The sequence below is a fragment of the Lolium perenne genome, chromosome 4 (assembly GCF_019359855.2).
Source record: "Lolium perenne isolate Kyuss_39 chromosome 4, Kyuss_2.0, whole genome shotgun sequence".
Lineage (NCBI taxonomy): Eukaryota > Viridiplantae > Streptophyta > Magnoliopsida > Poales > Poaceae > Lolium > Lolium perenne.
In genome coordinates, this window is record NC_067247.2 from 97194059 (window position 1) to 97211808 (window position 17750).

At 43.6% G+C, this 17750-nt stretch overlaps 1 pseudogene; it reads right to left on the reverse strand.

The window, feature by feature from the left end:
• Positions 1 to 513: 513 nt before the first annotated feature.
• LOC127347027 (uncharacterized) overlaps positions 514 to 17750 on the reverse strand; it is a 60925-nt pseudogene continuing 43688 nt past the window's right edge.

Genomic DNA, 17750 nt, shown 5'->3' on the forward strand with positions numbered 1-17750 from the left:
GAAAAACCCAATGCAAATGGAACCTCCACCAAACTCATACCATGGTTCCATTACCCACCACATAGTCATATTCATAATTGTGAAAGTAATACTTTGATTTTAATGCAGGAGTGATAAGTATAGTAAATTGCTAGTAATTTGGTAAAAATACTCAAAGTGGCATGAGCAAGCGATGAACTTGCCTTTCTTGACTGTAAGATTATGCAGGCAAGGACTTCGATACGGAATAGCTCCAAATTCTAAAATAGCATCATCGTCCGGTAAGGACAATGTTTAAAAGATTGGCAAATATGCTATAATGTATAAGTATGAGATGCAATCATTCTAAGCGTAACCTAACCCCGATGATTTAGGATTAGTGAGTTGGAATGATTTGTTTAGGATGTGTTGCACTTTTAAAGATGGTTCACAACAAGGTTCTTATTAAGGTTTTGATTAACTTGGTATCATAAACAAGTGATTAGCTAGGTTCTCTTCTACAGACGACGCCTCTGGTGAGGCAGGCACGCTCTCCTATGTCTGCACACCTCCAACCGCAGCGGCGGTGTAGTACTATGATGCCATGATCCTCTCCAGCTTAGCCCTGACCGTAGCATCTTGATACGTCTCAAGCGTATCCATAATTTCTTATGTTCCATGCTAGTTTTATGACAATACTCACATGTTTTATACACACTTTACATCATTTATATGCATTTTCCAGCACTAACCTATTAACGAGATGCCGAAGCGCCAGTTCCTGTTTCGTGCTCTTTTTGGTTTCAGAAATCCTACACAGGAAATATTCTCGGAATTGGATGAAATTAACGCCCAGGGTCTTATTTTTCCACGGAGCTTCCAGAAGACCGAAGGGGATACGAAGTGGGGCCACGAGGTGGCAACACCACAAGGCGGCGCGGCCAAGGAGGGGCCCGCGCTGCCCTATGGTGTGGGCCCCTCGGGCGCCCCCCGACTCTGCCCTTCCGCCTACTTAAACTCTCCGTCGCGAAAACCCTATTACCGAGAGCCACGATACGGAAAAAGTTCCAGAGACGCCGCCGCCGCCAATCTCATCTCGGGGGATTCAGGAGATCGCCTCCGGCACCCTGCCGGAGAGGGGAATCATCACCGGAGGGCTCTACATCACCATGCCAGTCTCCGGATTGATGTGTGAGTCGTTCATCCTTGGACTATGGGTCCATAGCAGTAGCTAGATGGTTGTCTTCTCCTCATTGTGCTATCATGTTTAGATCTTGTGAGCTGCCTATCATGATCGAGATCATCTATTTGTAATCACTACAAGAAAAGTTGCCATGGCCGACGAAGTTGAAGTCGCGTCGTGGTTGCTGGTGACCATGGCCGACGATTTTTGGTCTCTCCGTTGTGCATGTCAAAACGTTTTTTTTCTCGTTTTTGAGGCCACCTAGCCCGACGAAAACGGCCAAAACGTGGCGTATGGTGGCCCGGGACGTGGTGCATCTCGAAATCTCGGGTTCGCCGGCCGAGTCAACGCAAATCCGCACCGCCGAGGGATGTAGGGCCCAGATGGCAGCCTCTCTGGCATTGTTTTTTTTCTCGATCGCGCCATCTTGTTCAACGCTCTCCGATCGAGCCGTTTACGATGCAGGATCATGGGTCCCGCATGTCATCCTCTATGAACCAAATTTCTTTCTATTCTTGGATTTTTTTGACCCCCTGATTTCTGGCTACTTCCTTTTTCTTTTGATCCCTTGCCGCCTTGGAAACGTTGAGACCGCTGCTGCTAAATGGGACCCGCATGTCATCCTCTATGTGCAATCAACTTTCTTTTCTTGGAGTTTTTTTTGGCACCTCATATTTGGTCACTGATACGTCTCCGACGTATCGATAATTTCTTATGTTTCATGCCACATTATTGATGATATCTACATGTTTTATGCACACTTTATGTCATAATTATGCGTTTTCCGGAACTAACCTATTGACGAGATGCCGAAGGGCCAGTTGCTGTTTTCTGCTGTTTTTGGTTTCAGAAATCCTAGTAAAGAAATATTCTCGGAATCGGACGAAATCAACGCCGAAGATCTTAGAATCCCCGGAAGCATCCAGAACACACGAGAAGGACCAGAGGGGGGGCACTGGGCCCCCAGACCATAGGCCGGCGCGGCCCAGGCCCTGGCCGCGCCGCCCTATAGTGTCGTCGCCCCGTTGACCTTCTGACGCCACCTCTTCGCCTATAAGAAGCCCCTCGACCTAAAACCTCGATACGGAAAAGCCACGGTACGAGAAACCTTCCAGAGCCGCCGCCATCGCGAAGCCAAGATCTGGGGGACAGGAGTCTCTGTTCCGGCACGCCGCCGGGACGGGGAAGTGCCCCCGGAAGGCTCCTCCATCGACACCACCGCCATCTCAATCAACGCTGCTGTCTCCCATGAGGAGGGAGTAGTTCTCCATCGAGGCTCGGGGCTGTACCGGTAGCTATGTGGTTCATCTCTCTCCTATGTACTTCAATACAATAATCTCATGAGCTGCCTTACATGATTGAGATTCATATGATGATGCTTGTAATCTAGATGTCGTTATGCTAGTCAAGTGAATTTTACTTATGTGATCTCCGGAGACTCCTTGTCCCACGTGTGTAAAGGTGACAGTGTGTGCACCGTGTGGGTCTCTTAGGCTATATTTCACAGAATACTTATTCACTGTTATGAATGGCATAGTGAAGTGCTTATTTATATCTCTTTATGATTGCAATGTGTTTTGTATCACAATTTATCTATGTGCTACTCTAGTGATGTTATTAAAGTAGTTTTATTCCTCCTGCACGGTGTAATGGTGACAGTGTGTGCATTCGTGTTAGTACTTGGCGTAGGCTATGATTGTGATCTCTTGTAGATTATGAAGTTAACTATTGCTATGATGGTATTGATGTGATCTAGGCCTCCTACATAGTGTGAAGGTGACAGTGTGCATGCTATGTTAGTACTTGGTCTAGTCGTGTTGATCTTCATGCACTCTAAGGTTATTTAAATATGAACATTGAATTGTGGAGCTTGTTAACTCCGGCATTGAGGGTTCGTGTAATCCTACGCAATGTGTTCATCATCCAACAAGAGTGTAGAGTATGCATTTATCTATTCTGTTATGTGATCAATGTTGAGAGTGTCCACTAGTGAAAGTATGATCCCTAGGCCTTGTTCCTAAATACTGCTATCGCTGCTTGTTTACTGTTTTTTATGCGTTACTCTTGCTTGTTTCTTGTCTGGGCAAAGCACTTTTCTGGTGCCGTTGCTACTTATTCATACCACCTGTATTTCACTATCTCTTCGCCGAACTAGTGCACCTATTAGGTGTGTTGGGGACACAAGAGACTTCTTGCTTTGTGGTTGCAGGGTTGCATGAGAGGGATATCTTTGACCTCTTCCTCCCTGAGTTCGATAAACCTTGGGTGATCCACTTAAGGGAAACTTGCTGCTGTCCTACAAACCTCTGCTCTTGGAGGCCCAACACTGTCTACAGGAAAAGGAGGGTGGCGTAGACATCAAGCTATTTTCTGGCGCCGTTGCCGGGGAGGAAAGGTAAAAGGCACTCATACTTCGGTTCCAGGTAAAGTACTTTTCTGGCGCCATTGTGTTTGTGCTCGAAGCTATTTCCTTTAGATCCTGCAATTGCATCTTTTTGTTTCTTGTTTTACACTAGTAAGGCATAATGGAAAACATCTGTGAGCTTTTTATTCTATTTCCTGAGTCAAGACATGAATGGTTTAATGCGAAAATTAAAAAACCTATGGAATCTTATTTGCATGCTAGTAGCAATGATATTAGTATGAACGCTTTGAACACCATTGTTGCTAATGATATGGAAAATTCTAAGCTTGGGGAAGCTGGTTTTGATGAGCATGATCTTTTTAGTCCCCCAAGCATTGAGGAGAAAATTTACTTTGATGATACTTTGCCTCCTATTTATGATGATTATAATGATATTTATGGAGGATGAATTTGATTATGATTACAATATGCCTCTTATATTTGATGATGAGAATAATAATGATAGCTACTTTGTTGAATTTGCTCCCACTAGTACTAATAAAATTGATTATGCTTATGTGGAGAGTAAAAAATTTATGCATGAGACTCATGATAAGAATGCTTTATGTGATGGTTATATTGTTGAGTTTTCTCATGACACTACTGAAAGTTATTATGAGAGAGGAAAATATGTTGGTAGAAATTTTCATGTTACTAAAACACCTCTCTATATGCTTAAAATCTTGAAGTTGAGCTTGTCTAGTTTTTCTATGCTTGTTGCATTATGCTTCTTGAATTTGTTTATTTACAAGATTCCTTTGCATAGGAAGCATGTTAGACTTAAATGTGTTTTGAATTTGCCTCTTGATGCTCTCTTTTGCTTCAACTACTATTTCTTGCGAGTGCATCATTAAAACTGCTGAGCCCATCTTAATGGCTATAAAGAAAGAACTTCTTGGGAGATAACCCATGTGTTATTTTGCTACAGTACTTTGTTGTATATTTGTGTCTTGGAAGTTGTTTACTACTGTAGCAACCTCTCCTTATCTTAGTTTTGTGTTTTGTTGTGCCAAGTAAAGTCTTTGATAGTAAGCTTCATACTAGATTTGGATTACTGCACAGTTACAGATTTCTTTGCTGTCACGAATCTGGGCCTAATTCTCTGTAGGTAACTCATAAAAATCTTCCAATTTACGTGCGTGATCCTCAGATATGTACGCAACTTTCATTCAATTTGGGCATTTTCATCTGAGCAAGTCTGGTGCCATTTTAAAATTCGTCTTTACGGACTGTTTTGTTTTGACAGATTCTGCCTTTTATTTCGCATTGCTTCTTTTGCTATGTGGGATGGATTTCTTTGTTCCATTAACTTCCAGTAGCTTTGAGCAATGTCCAGAAGTGTTAAGAATAATTGTGTCACCTCTGAACATGTGGATTTTTGATTATGCACTAACCCTCTAATGAGTTTGTTTCGAGTTTGGTGTGAAGGAAGTTTTCAAGGGTCAAGAGAGGAGGATGATATACTATGATCAAGAAGAGTGAAAAGTCTAAGCTTGGGGATGCCCCGGTGGTTCACCCCTGCATATATCAAGAAGACTCAAGCGTCTAAGCTTGGGGATGCCCAAGGCATCCCCTTCTTCATCGACAACATTATCAGGTTCCTCCCCTGAAACTATATTTTTATTCGGTCACATCTTATGTACTTTACTTGGAGCGTCGGTTTGTTTTTGTTTTTGTTTTGTTTGAATAAATGCTTGTGTGGGAGAGAGACACGCTCCGCTGTTGCATATGGACAAGTATGTCCTTAGTTTCTACTCATAGTATTCATGGCGAAGTTTCTTCTTCGTTAAATTGTTATATGGTTGGAATTGGAAAATGATACATGTAGTAATTGCTATAAATGTCTTGGGTAATGTGATACTTGGCAATTGTTGTGCTCATGTTTAAGCTCTTGCATCATATGCTTTGCACCCATTAATGAAGAAATACATAGAGCATGCTAAAATTTGGTTTGCATATTTGGTCTCTCTAAAGTCTAGATAATTCCTAGTATTGAGTTTTGAACAACAAGGAAGACGGTGTAGAGTCTTATAATGTTTTCAATATGTCTTTTATGTGAGTTTTGTTGCAGCGCTTCATCCTTGTGTTTGTTTCAAATAGCCTTGCTAGCCTAAACCTTGTATCGAGAGGGAATACTTCTCATGCATCCAAATACTTGAGCCAACCACTATGCCATTTGTGTCCACCATACCTACCTACTACATGGTATTTCTCCGCCATTCCAAAGTAAATTGCTTGAGTGCTACCTTTAAATTTCCATTCTTCACCTTTACAATATATAGCTCATGGGACAAATAGCTTAAAAACTATTGTGGTATTGAATATGTACTTATGCACTTTATCTCTTATTAAGTTGCTCGTTGTACGATAACCATGTTCACTGGGGACGCCATCAACTACCTTTTGTTGAATTTCATGTGAGTTGCTATGCATGTTCGTCTTGTCTGAAGTAAGAGCGATCTACCACCTTATGGTTGGAGCATGCATATTGTTAGAGAAGAACATTGGGCCGCTAACTAAAGCCATGATCCATGGTGGAAGTTTCAGTTTTGGACATATATCCTCAATCTCAAATGAGAAAAATTAATTGTTGTTACATGCTTATGCATAAAAGAGGAGTCCATTATCTGTTGTCTATGTTGTCCCGGTATGGATGTCTAAGTTGAGAATAATCAATAGCGAGAAATCCAATGCGAGCTTTCTCCTTAGACCTTTGCACAGGCGGCATAGAGGTACCCCATTGTGACACTTGGTTAAAACATGTGCATTGCGATGATCCGGTAGTCCAAGCTAATTAGGACAAGGTGCGGGCACTATTAGTATACAATGCATGAGGCTTGCAACTTGTAAGATATAATTTACATGATGCATATGCTTTATTACTACCGTTGACAAAATTGTTTCTTGTTTTCAAAATCAAAGCTCTAGCACAAATATAGCAATCGATGCTTTCCTCTTTGAAGGACCATTCTTTTACTTTTATTGTTGAGTCAGTTCACCTATTTCTCTCCACCTCAATAAGCAAACACTTGTGTGAACTGTGCATTGATTCCTACATACTTGCATATTGCATTTGTTATATTACTCTATGTTGACAATATCCATGAGATATACATGTTATAAGTTGAAAGCAACCGCTGAAACTTAATATTCCTTTGTGTTGCTTCAATGCTTTTACTATGAATTATTGCTTTATGAGTTAACTCTTATGCAAGACTTATTGATGCTTGTCTTGAAGTACTATTCATGAAAAGTCTTTGCCTTATGATTCATTTGTTTACTCATGTCATTACCATTGTTTTGATCGCTGCATTCATTACATGTGTTTACAATAGTATGATCAAGTTTATGATGGCATGTCACTCCAGAAATTATCTTTGTTTATCGTTTACCTGCTCGGGACGAGCAGAAACTAAGCTTGGGGATGCTGATACGTCTCCGACGTATCGATAATTTCTTATGTTCCATGCCACATTATTGATGATATCTACATGTTTTATGCACACTTTATGTCATAATTATGCGTTTTCCGGAACTAACCTATTGACGAGATCTTTGAAGGGCCGATTCTTGTTTTCTGCTGTTTTTGGTTTCAGAAATCCTAGTAAAGAAATATTCTCGGAATCGGACGAAATCAACGCCGAAGATCTTAGAATCCCCGGAAGCATCCGGAACACACGAGAAGGACCAGAGGGGGGGCACTGGGCCCCCAGACCATAGGCCGGCGCGGCCCAGGCCCTGGCCGCGCCGCCCTATAGTGTCGTCGCCCCGTTGACCTTCTGACGCCGCCTCTTCGCCTATAAGAAGCCCCTCGACCTAAAACCTCGATACGGAAAAGCCACGGTACGAGAAACCTTCCAGAGCCGCCGCCATCGCGAAGCCAAGATCTGGGGACAGGAGTCTCTGTTCCGGCACGCCGCCGGGACGGGGAAGTGCCCCCGGAAGGCTCCTCCATCGACACCACCGCCATCTCCATCAACGCTGTTGTCTCCCATGAGGAGGGAGTAGTTCTCCATCGAGGCTCGGGGCTGTACCGGTAGCTATGTGGTTCATCTCTCTCCTATGTACTTCAATACAATAATCTCATGAGCTGCCTTACATGATTGAGATTCATATGATGATGCTTGTAATCTAGATGTCGTTATGCTAGTCAAGTGAATTTTACTTATGTGATCTCCGGAGACTCCTTGTCCCACGTGTGTAAAGGTGACAGTGTGTGCACCGTGTGGGTCTCTTAGGCTATATTTCACAGAATACTTATTCACTGTTATGAATGGCATAGTGAAGTGCTTATTTATATCTCTTTATGATTGCAATGTGTTTTGTATCACAATTTATCTATGTGCTACTCTAGTGATGTTATTAAAGTAGTTTTATTCCTCCTGCACGGTGTAATGGTGACAGTGTGTGCATCCGTGTTAGTACTTGGCGTAGGCTATGATTGTGATCTCTTGTAGATTATGAAGTTAACTATTGCTATGATGGTATTGATGTGATCTAGGCCTCCTACATAGTGTGAAGGTGACAGTGTGCATGCTATGTTAGTACTTGGTTTAGTCGTGTTGATCTTCATGCACTCTAAGGTTATTTAAATATGAACATTGAATTGTGGAGCTTGTTAACTCTGGCATTGAGGGTTCGTGTAATCCTACGCAATGTGTTCATCATCCAACAAGAGTGTAGAGTATGCATTTATCTATTATGTTATGTGATCAATGTTGAGAGTGTCCACTAGTGAAAGTATGATCCCTAGGCCTTGTTCCTAAATACTGCTATCGCTGCTTGTTTACTGTTTCTTTGCGTTACTACTGTTTGCGTTACTCGCTTGTTTACTGTCCTGGGCAAAGCACTTTTCTGGTGCCGTTGCTACTTATTCATACCACCTGTATTTCACTATCTCTTCGCCGAACTAGTGCACCTATTAGGTGTGTTGGGGACACAAGAGACTTCTTGCTTTGTGGTTGCAGGGTTGCATGAGAGGGATATCTTTGACCTCTTCCTCCCTGAGTTCGATAAACCTTGGGTGATCCACTTAAGGGAAACTTGCTGCTGTCCTACAAACCTCTGCTCTTGGAGGCCCAACACTGTCTACAGGAAAAGGAGGGGGGCGTAGACATCAGTCACTTGCCTTTTTCTTTCGATCCCCTGCCGCCTCTCAAACGGTGATACCGCTGCTGCTAAATGGGACCCGCATGTCATCCTCTATGTACTATAAAACTTTCTTTTCTTGAATTATTTTTGGCACCTCATATTTGGTCACTTGCCTTTTTCTTTCGATCCCGTCCCGCCTCTGAAACGGTGATACCGCTGCTGCTAAATGGGACCCGCATGTCATCCTCTATGTACTATAAAACTTTCTTTTCTTGAATTATTTTTGGCTCCTCATATTTGGTCACTTGCCTTTTCCTTTCGATCCCGTGCAGCCTCTCAACCGGTGATACATTCTGCTGCTAAATGGGACCCGCATGTCATCCTCTATGTACTATAAAACTTTCTTTTCTTGAATTATTTTTGGCTCCTCATATTTGGTCACTTGCCTTTTCCTTTCGATCTCATGCCACGTTTGAAACGTTGAGGAACCTGCTGGCTCATGGGACCCGCATGTCATCCTCTATGTACTATAAAAGTTCATTTTCTTGGTTTTTTTTCACCCTCTGATTTTTGGCTATTTCCTTTTTCTTTTGATCCCCTGCCGCCTTTGAAACGTTGAGGACTCTGCTGGCTCATAGGTCCCACATGTCAGCCTCTATGTACAATCAAGTTTCTTTTCTTGAATTATTTTTGGATCCTGATATTTGGTCACTTGCCTTTTTCTTTCGATCTCATGCCACGTTTGAAACGCTGCTGGCTCATGGGACCCGCATGTCATCCTCTATGTACAATCAACTTTCTTTTTCTTTTGATCTCAAGCCGCATTTGAAACGTTGAGACCGCTGCTGCTAAATGGGACCCGCATGTCATCCTCTATGTACAATAAAGTTTCTTTTCTTGGATTATCTTTGGCTCCTGATATTTTGTCACTTGCCTTTTTCTTTCGATCTCATGCCGCCTTTGAAACGTTGAGTAAGCTGCTGGCTCATGGGTCCCGCATGTCATCCTCTACGAACAATAAAAGTTTTCTTTCTTGGAGTTATTTTTGACCCAAACTTTATTGGCTATTTGCCTTTTTCTTTTGATCTCCTGCCCCCTCTGAAACGATGAGGACGCTGTTGGCAGGTCGGTCCCACATGTCATCCTCTATGAACAATAAAAGTTTCCTTTGATGGATTTATTTTGAACCCCTAATTAATTTCTGGATATTTCCCCTGCCGCCTTGGAATCGTTGAGGATGCTTCTGCCTCATGGGTCCCGCATGTCATCCTCTCAGAACGGTAAATGTTTATTTTCTTGGATTTTGTTGACCAAGCGATTTTTGGCTTATTTTTTCTTTCGATCACCTGCAGCCTTTAAAACGTTGAGGACGCTGCTGGCTCACGGGTCCCACATGTCAACCTCTATGAACAATAAACGCTGAGGATGCTGCTGCCTCATGGGTCCCGCATGTCATCCTCTCAGAACGAAAATGTTTCTTTTCTTGGATTTTTTACCAACAGATTTTTGGTTTATTTTTTCTTTCCATCCCCTGCCGCCTTTAAAACGTTGACGACGCTGCTGGCTCATAGGTCCCCGATGTCAGCCTCCTCGTACAAGAAACATGTGATATCTTGATTATTTTGCAGACAATAAACAGTGTATTTTGCTCTGAGCTATTGCAAACGGATAAATTAAATCTTTATTTTTACATAAACAAACTTATATGTTGAATCTCCTTGTTTTGTGTTTTTGCGAAGCATAGGGCTTTCCTGTTTTTTTAGAAAAATCCGAACTTTCCTGTTTTGGAGTGGGCTGAAATTGTACGAGTCAAAAGGCCCAGCAGGATAGTTCGAAGGCCCAGATGTCCAGATGCAGCCCAATTGAAATCTTTCTTTTCTTGGATTTTTTTCACCCCCTGATTTCTGGCTACTTCATTTTTCTTTTGGTCCTGTGCCACCTTGAAAACGTTGAGATCGCTGCTGCAAAATGGGACCCGCATGTCATCCTCTATGTACAATAAAATTTCTTTTCTTGGATTATTTTTGGCTCCTGATATTTGGTCACTTTCCTTTTTCTTTCAATCTCATGCCGACTTTGAAACGTTGAGGAAGCTGCTGGCTCATGGGTCCCGCATGTCATCCTCTGTGAACAATAAAAGTTTCCTTTGTTGGATTTATTTTTTACCCCTAATTTCTGGCTATTTGCCTTTTTCTTTTGATCCCCTGCCCCCTTTGAAACGATGACGGCGCAGCTGGCAGGTCGGTCCCACATGTCATCCTCTATGAACAATAAAGGTTTCCTTTGATAGATTTATTTTTGACCCTAATTAATTTCTGGCTATTTCCTTTTTTATTTTGATCCCCTGCCGCCTTGGAATAGTTGAGGATGCTGCTGCCTCATGGGTCCCGCATGTCATCCTCTCAGAAAGGTAAATGTTTCATTTCTTGGATTTTGTTTACCAACTGATTTTTGGCTTATTTTTTTTGTTTCGATCTCCTGCCGCCTTTAAAACGTTGACAACGCTGCTGCCTCATGGGTCCCCAATGTCAGCCTCCCCATACTGCAAATCCTCTTTCTGCAAAGGTTGTATTTCTAGCTAGATAGCTAAGGTGGATTCGAATCTGCCGTGGTTCAGGCAGCTCAGGTAAGCCTTCTTGCACTGATTAATGGAACTAGTGTATAGCAAGGTCAAGACATGTGGCTCGGTGTAATGAATCTATTTGAATCATGTTGTGGATTCAATCTGATAGTTCTCTAACAGGTCAGCCAAAATAAAAATTAAGTTTTTTTTCTAAAACGGAAATGCAAATTAAGATGAACACAAACATTAGTTATCATAATAGCTGATCATACATACATACTTGCTAAGAGCAAAAGCTTGCCAGAGTTTTACCACCCATACAATTAATTAGCAGTTTAGATAAGATAACCTTATATAAGTATAACTACAAATGCATTTGCTAAGGGCTCATGGGACAACAGAACTAGACAACCGCAAACTTTATGACCAGCATGTCACAGCGGCATCGAAAGATCTTGACCTTCAACTTTGATCCAATGCGAAGTTTGGCACCGTCAATGAACTTTTTCCACCTGGAAGTAACAGCCAAGCGGCCATCTGTGGGACTGACGGAGTACCGTCCCTCCACGGTGAGACCTTTACTCTCCATGACGAGAGAAATCTTGCCCCTTCGGCCAGCATTGAGATCCTTGGAGATACTTTTAGGCAATTTCTGATTCAAAGCAAGAGATACCACCAAAAATTAGTCAATGGCACCAATGCACTGAAGACTGAACCATGTGAGACTTTGAGTAGAGAAGACATCAAGATAAGAGCAGTTATGCTGTCATATACTCACGAACATAGCCTTCAGATGCGTCCTGGTCACCACACGGGTGGCCACAGCAATGAGCTGAGACCTCGGTGATCCGGTGGGGGCAGTGCGGGAGGCCGTGGTACACGAGCTGGTGGCGATGCAGGAGACTGCAGGCGAGTGCAATAAACGGTGCCTCTAGAGGAACCGGTCTTGATGCAGAGACTGTTGGGCAGGTGCGATAAACGGTGCAGCTAGAGGAACCGATCTTGATGCGGGAGCCTCTTTGGGTAGATGCAGAACGAGCCGGTACAGAACCGGTGCGATGCGGGGAGAGTGGGAAGCCGGTGCCAGTGCTGGTGTGGGTGCCCTTTGTGACATCCGCTCCTGTTCCATCAGGGGATCTGTAACTTTGATCATGTTAAACCCAGCAAGCTAGAATAGAGGGAATGGTTTAGAACAACTGCTCAGAATGCAGTAATCAAAGGATATGAGTACAAAAAAGTTACATAATATATATTTCGAAGTGTCTCCAACTACGTAGCGATTACGTATATCTGCCCGTTTGAGTTTACGATCCTCGGCTCGTCGCCCTTCTTCGGACCGTAGTCAAAAGCAAACTTTCTCCAATCATGTCCATACAAATATGTGATGGCCTGCGTCTTGTAGACATACACCTCATAGACCGTGTAGGTGTTCATCAATTTGCCATTGCCATGCATAGTGAAAGACCCTTCATGTGGACACATCTGGTTAATCATTGGACGAAGTTCACAAGGTACAGTCTGCAGGTGAAAATTGATACTAATGTAAGAAGCAGGAAGACTAAAAACAAGACTTTACTATATGCCAATTCATGCTAAACCACTGAGAATTCATACCTGTAACTCTGTGAAAGAGTTATTAGAAAGGTAGATAGAGCCATAGGAGGTGTTATATGCGGGGTATGTACATGGGCCCGCCATATTCCCGCAAGCTCGGCATCGGGATGGTGAAGGAAACATGGGAGGTACTACTGGTGCGTAGCGCTGAATGTAAGTGGAAGAATTAGGTTGTGTAAAGTGCATAGTTCAGAGCAATGCAAATGTTGACAAGCGAGTGCATAACACTATGTTACAAACTGAACAGTCAAAATTTAGTGTATGATGAATATAAGCATGCTAATTTGGCATTTCCGAATTCCAAAAAGCATTAGACAAAGCCGGTGATAATATCAGACATAAATCATGGCATGTAAATGTGGCTTAAGAAAATATACCCGAACCCTTGGATGGTTACCGCAAGTCTGGTCCTTGGAATTTAGCTTATATAAGCATCCAGAAGGTGGGGGTGTGATAACTTGGTGGCAGCCTCTGCAGATGCCTCATCAGCAGCAGTTGCAATCCTTTTGACCAATGAAGGCTTAGCAGTTTCAGTCTGCATATGAAAATTGAAGAGCAACAGACGTCAGCAGTGATATATAAAATGAATCTATGAGACATTGATGCATATAGTGCTAGATGTAAGTGGAAGAATAGGGTTGTGTGTGTTTCTGAACTATTGGTAAGCATTAGACAAAGCCGGCAATAAACAGACAAATCAAATCATGTATGAGGATTAAGAAAATATACCTGCTTACTGAAAAGGATACCACCCGGTGGCCCGTGGCCTTGTGCTTGAGGAGGTTTTCGAGAAGATGGTAGCGGCACCATCGTCTTCACGGCAGCCTCATCGGGATCATTTTTTTCCATTTGAGTAGAGGCACAGAAGCTTCATCCTGCATATGAATAGCAACAGAACTCATCATTGATATTTAATAAATCTATGAGATAGACTGATGCAAATAGTGCGGGATGTAAGTGGAAGAATAGGGTTGTGCATAGACAATAGTTGACAACAATGCAAATGATTACAAAAGAAGCCAACGGAACTCAACAGTTTATATACTGGATGAGACAGACTGAAAAGTGAAAAATTAGTGCATGATGATTGTAAGCAAACGCAGTGTTTCTGAACTTTTGGTAAGCATTAGGCAAAGACAACAGTAATTAAACAGATAATAATAAAATCATGTATGTGGATTAAGAAAATATACCAGGTTCATTAAAAGGTCACCACCCAGCTGGCCCATGGCCTCGTGCTTGTAGAGGTTTTCGGATGATGGTGCCGGCACCATTGTCCTCACATCAGCCTCATTTTGCATCCACTTGAGTAAAGGCGCAGCAGTTTCAGCCTGCATAAGAATGGGAACAGATCTCAGCAGTGATATTGAATGACTCTGAGACAGATGATGCATATAGTCTTTGGATGTAAGTGGAAGGGTATGGTTGTGTATGGACAACCGTTCACAACAATGCAAGGGTGTGTTCGGTTACGAAACAACATGGAATGGAATGGAATGGTTCCATTTCAGAGGAATGGAATGGTTACATTTTTGTTCGGTTGGGAAAAATGGAGAGCAGAGCAGTCGAGGTTAAACTAATCATTTGTCTCAAAATTGTAATTAGCAATTGTAAATGACATTTTAATCTCAAAGTCATAATTAACAGCGCTAATGGTGCTCTTTTAATCTAAAAATCGTAATTAACATCGTTTTTGTTGGGTTAGGGAAGCTGGAGAGTAGATGAACATTCTTGTATGATGATTGTAAGCAAACGAATTTGGTGTTTCTAAACTTTTGGCTTCGAGATCTTATGGGCTTCAACTCTAGCCTACCCCAACTTGTTTGGGACTGAAAGGCTTGGTTGTTGTTGTTGTTGTAAACTTTTGGCAAGCATTAGAAAAAAACGACAATAAACAGACAAAAATCAAGGCATGTTTTGTGGATTAAGAAAATATACCATATTCATTAAAAGATCACCACCCAGCTGACGCGTGGCCTTGTGCTTGTAGAGGCATTTAGAAGATGGGGGCGGCATCAACATACTGGCAGCCTGATCAGCCGCAGTTTTGATCTTCCTTTTGAGTAAAGGCCCTAAAGTTTCAGTCTGCATATGAATAGCAAAACAAAAGGCAGACCTCAGCAGTGATATTGAATTACTGTATGAGATAGACTGATGCATATAGTGGATGATCTTAGCCTTTTGCACCATGAACACTAGCTATATGGACAGACAAAAAAAACTAGTTGACTCAGCTTTGTCTAGATACCTCCATCCCAAAGCTTAAGGCTTATTTATTTTTGAGAAATCAAAACAAGTAAAGTTTGACCAAAATTTTAGAACATTCTATCAACAAATATAATATTGTGTAGATACCGTAGGAAAATATATTTCACAACCTATTTAATGATATTAATTTTGTATTTTGCATGTTAATGATTTTTGGTAAAAGCTTAGTCAAACTGTAGGGATTCGTTGCATAGAAAACAAAAAAATTCCTACCGTGAGAACGCAATCCAAGCCAAGATGCAATCTAGAAGACGGGAGCAACGAGGGGATGATCAAGACTCACCCTTGAAGATTTCCAAAGCCTACAAGAGTAGGCTCTTGTTGCTGCGGTAGACGATCACTTGCCGCTTGCAAAAGCGCGTAGAAGATCTTGATCACGGTGCCACAATCGGGCAGCACCTCCGTACTCGGTCACACGTTCGGTGTTGATGAAGACGACGTCCTTCTCCCCGTTCCAGCGGGCAGCAGAAGTAGTAGCTCCTCCTTGACTCCGGCAGCACGACGGCGTGGTGGCGGTGGCGATGGAGAATTCCGGCGGAGCTTCGCTAAGCGTGCGGGAGAGGTGGAGGAGAGAGGGGGCGGCTAGGGTTTGGGAGAGGGGGTGGCCGGCCTCAAGGGGTGCGGCCAGCTTGGTGGCTTGTGGTGGCCGGCCCCCTCCCCTATGCCCCTCATTATATAGGTGGAACCTGTTATCACCAGATTTTGGCCAAATCAGGAGGTGGGCCGTAAGGGAGATGGGCTTGGAAGATTACACGTGGAAGATCTCTGAAGCGGCCTTACACGAAGAGTTTGGGCTAGATTGCCCGTGTATCTGTATTATAGTAGATCGCATCTTAGAAGTTAGAGTTTGTCTCGTACACGGTGGGGATTATTCCCACGTTAGAAAGTCCCCTGGACTATAAATATGTATCTAGGGTTTATGGAATAAACAACAACCAACGTTCAACCAACAAATCAATCTCGGCGCATCGCCAACTCCTTCGTCTCGAGGGTTTCTACCAGTAAGCATCATGCTGCCTAGATCGCAAGCATCTTAGAAGTTAGAGTTTGTCTCATACACGGTGGGGATTATTCCCACGTTAGAAAGTCCCCTGGACTATAAATATGTATCTAGGGTTTATGGAATAAACAACAACCAACGTTCAACCAACAAATCAATCTCGGCGCATCGCCAACTCCTTCGTCTCGAGGGTTTCTACCAGTAAGCATCATGCTGCCTAGATCGCATCTTGCGATCTAGGCAGCAGAAGCTTTATGTTGTTCATGCGTTGCTCGTTCTGAAGCCTTTTTGATGGCGAGCAACGTAGTTATCATAGATGTGTTAGGGTTAGCATAGTTCTTCGTATAACATGCTATCGTAGTGCGACCCTTGCATATCTAGCCGCCCTCACACCTATCTTAGGTGTGGGGGCGGCACCCCGCTTGATCATTATTTAGTAGATCCGATCCGTTACGGTTGCTCCTTGTTCTTCAAGGATTAGTTTAATATCTGCAATAGTTAGGCCTTACAAAGGGTTGGAGGATCCAGCGGCACGTAGGGTGTCGTTTGCTAGTCCTAGACGGGATGTTCCGGGGATCAACCTTGTGTTGGTTTTTAGGCCTTGTCTAGGATCGGCTTACGATCACCGTGCGTGGCCGCGAGGCCCAATCGTGAGTAGGATGATCCGATTATGCGGTGAAAACCCTAAATCGTCGTAGATCGTATTAGCTTTATCTTGATCAAGCAGGACCACCATATATTCGTGCACCTCGTACGAATCATGGGTGGATCAGCTCCTTGAGCCGATTCACAGGATAACCTGAGAGCCGATCGAGGCTCGTATTTAATGTTTACGTGTATGCCATGCAGGAAACTAAGCGAGGCATCTCCATCACCTTCCTGACCAGGTATAGGTCAGGTGGCACGCCCTGCACCAGCATCGGACGTGTGTACCAGAGGCTTTGCGGGCCGTCGCTCGGAGGGACCAGGGCCAGCCGCAGCCCTAAGTTGTTCCCGGCTCTCTTTGTGTTGCCCGTCGCTGCCCGCCGGTGGGTTTTGACCGCAACACATTTCGGCAGCACGCCCGGTGGGACAATCGTCTACATGAACCACATCGCCATCTACATCTGAGATGGCGGACGGCACGCCAGTCACGTACGAGGATCTGACCGACGAGCTCAAGAAGAAGTATGACGAGGTCAAAGCCATCCTCGAAGCCGACCTCATCGGCTCTTTCCACAGAACCCGTTCACATGGCATCAGGTGGAAGGGGTTGACCTCTCTGCCCCGTCAGAAGAACGCACCCGGTCCCTGCGGCAGGAGATCAACTACTTGGTGGCTCACTCGCTACACCGCCACTCTGAGAACCTGGTAAACACGTTGGAGCGTGTCGCTCTTCGGGTGATCCAGGAGATCATGAGGCACCAGTACTCGCCGTCAGGACCAGCTCTCGGGACGCATCAAGGAGAGTTGCCACTCCAGACCCGTCCACCGCTGGCATTTGCGTTGGCAGCACCAGAAGTGCCGAATTCACCGGCATTCGTCGTCTACAAGATCGGTGGTGACCCTAGTGACTGCCAGTTCTTGCATGAGGCGCCTAAGGAGATCCCTCACGGGTACATGTGCACGTATGTGCCAGATTGCGGTAATCAGGCGCTCACAAACCAGGCCACAACATCGGGGACTTACG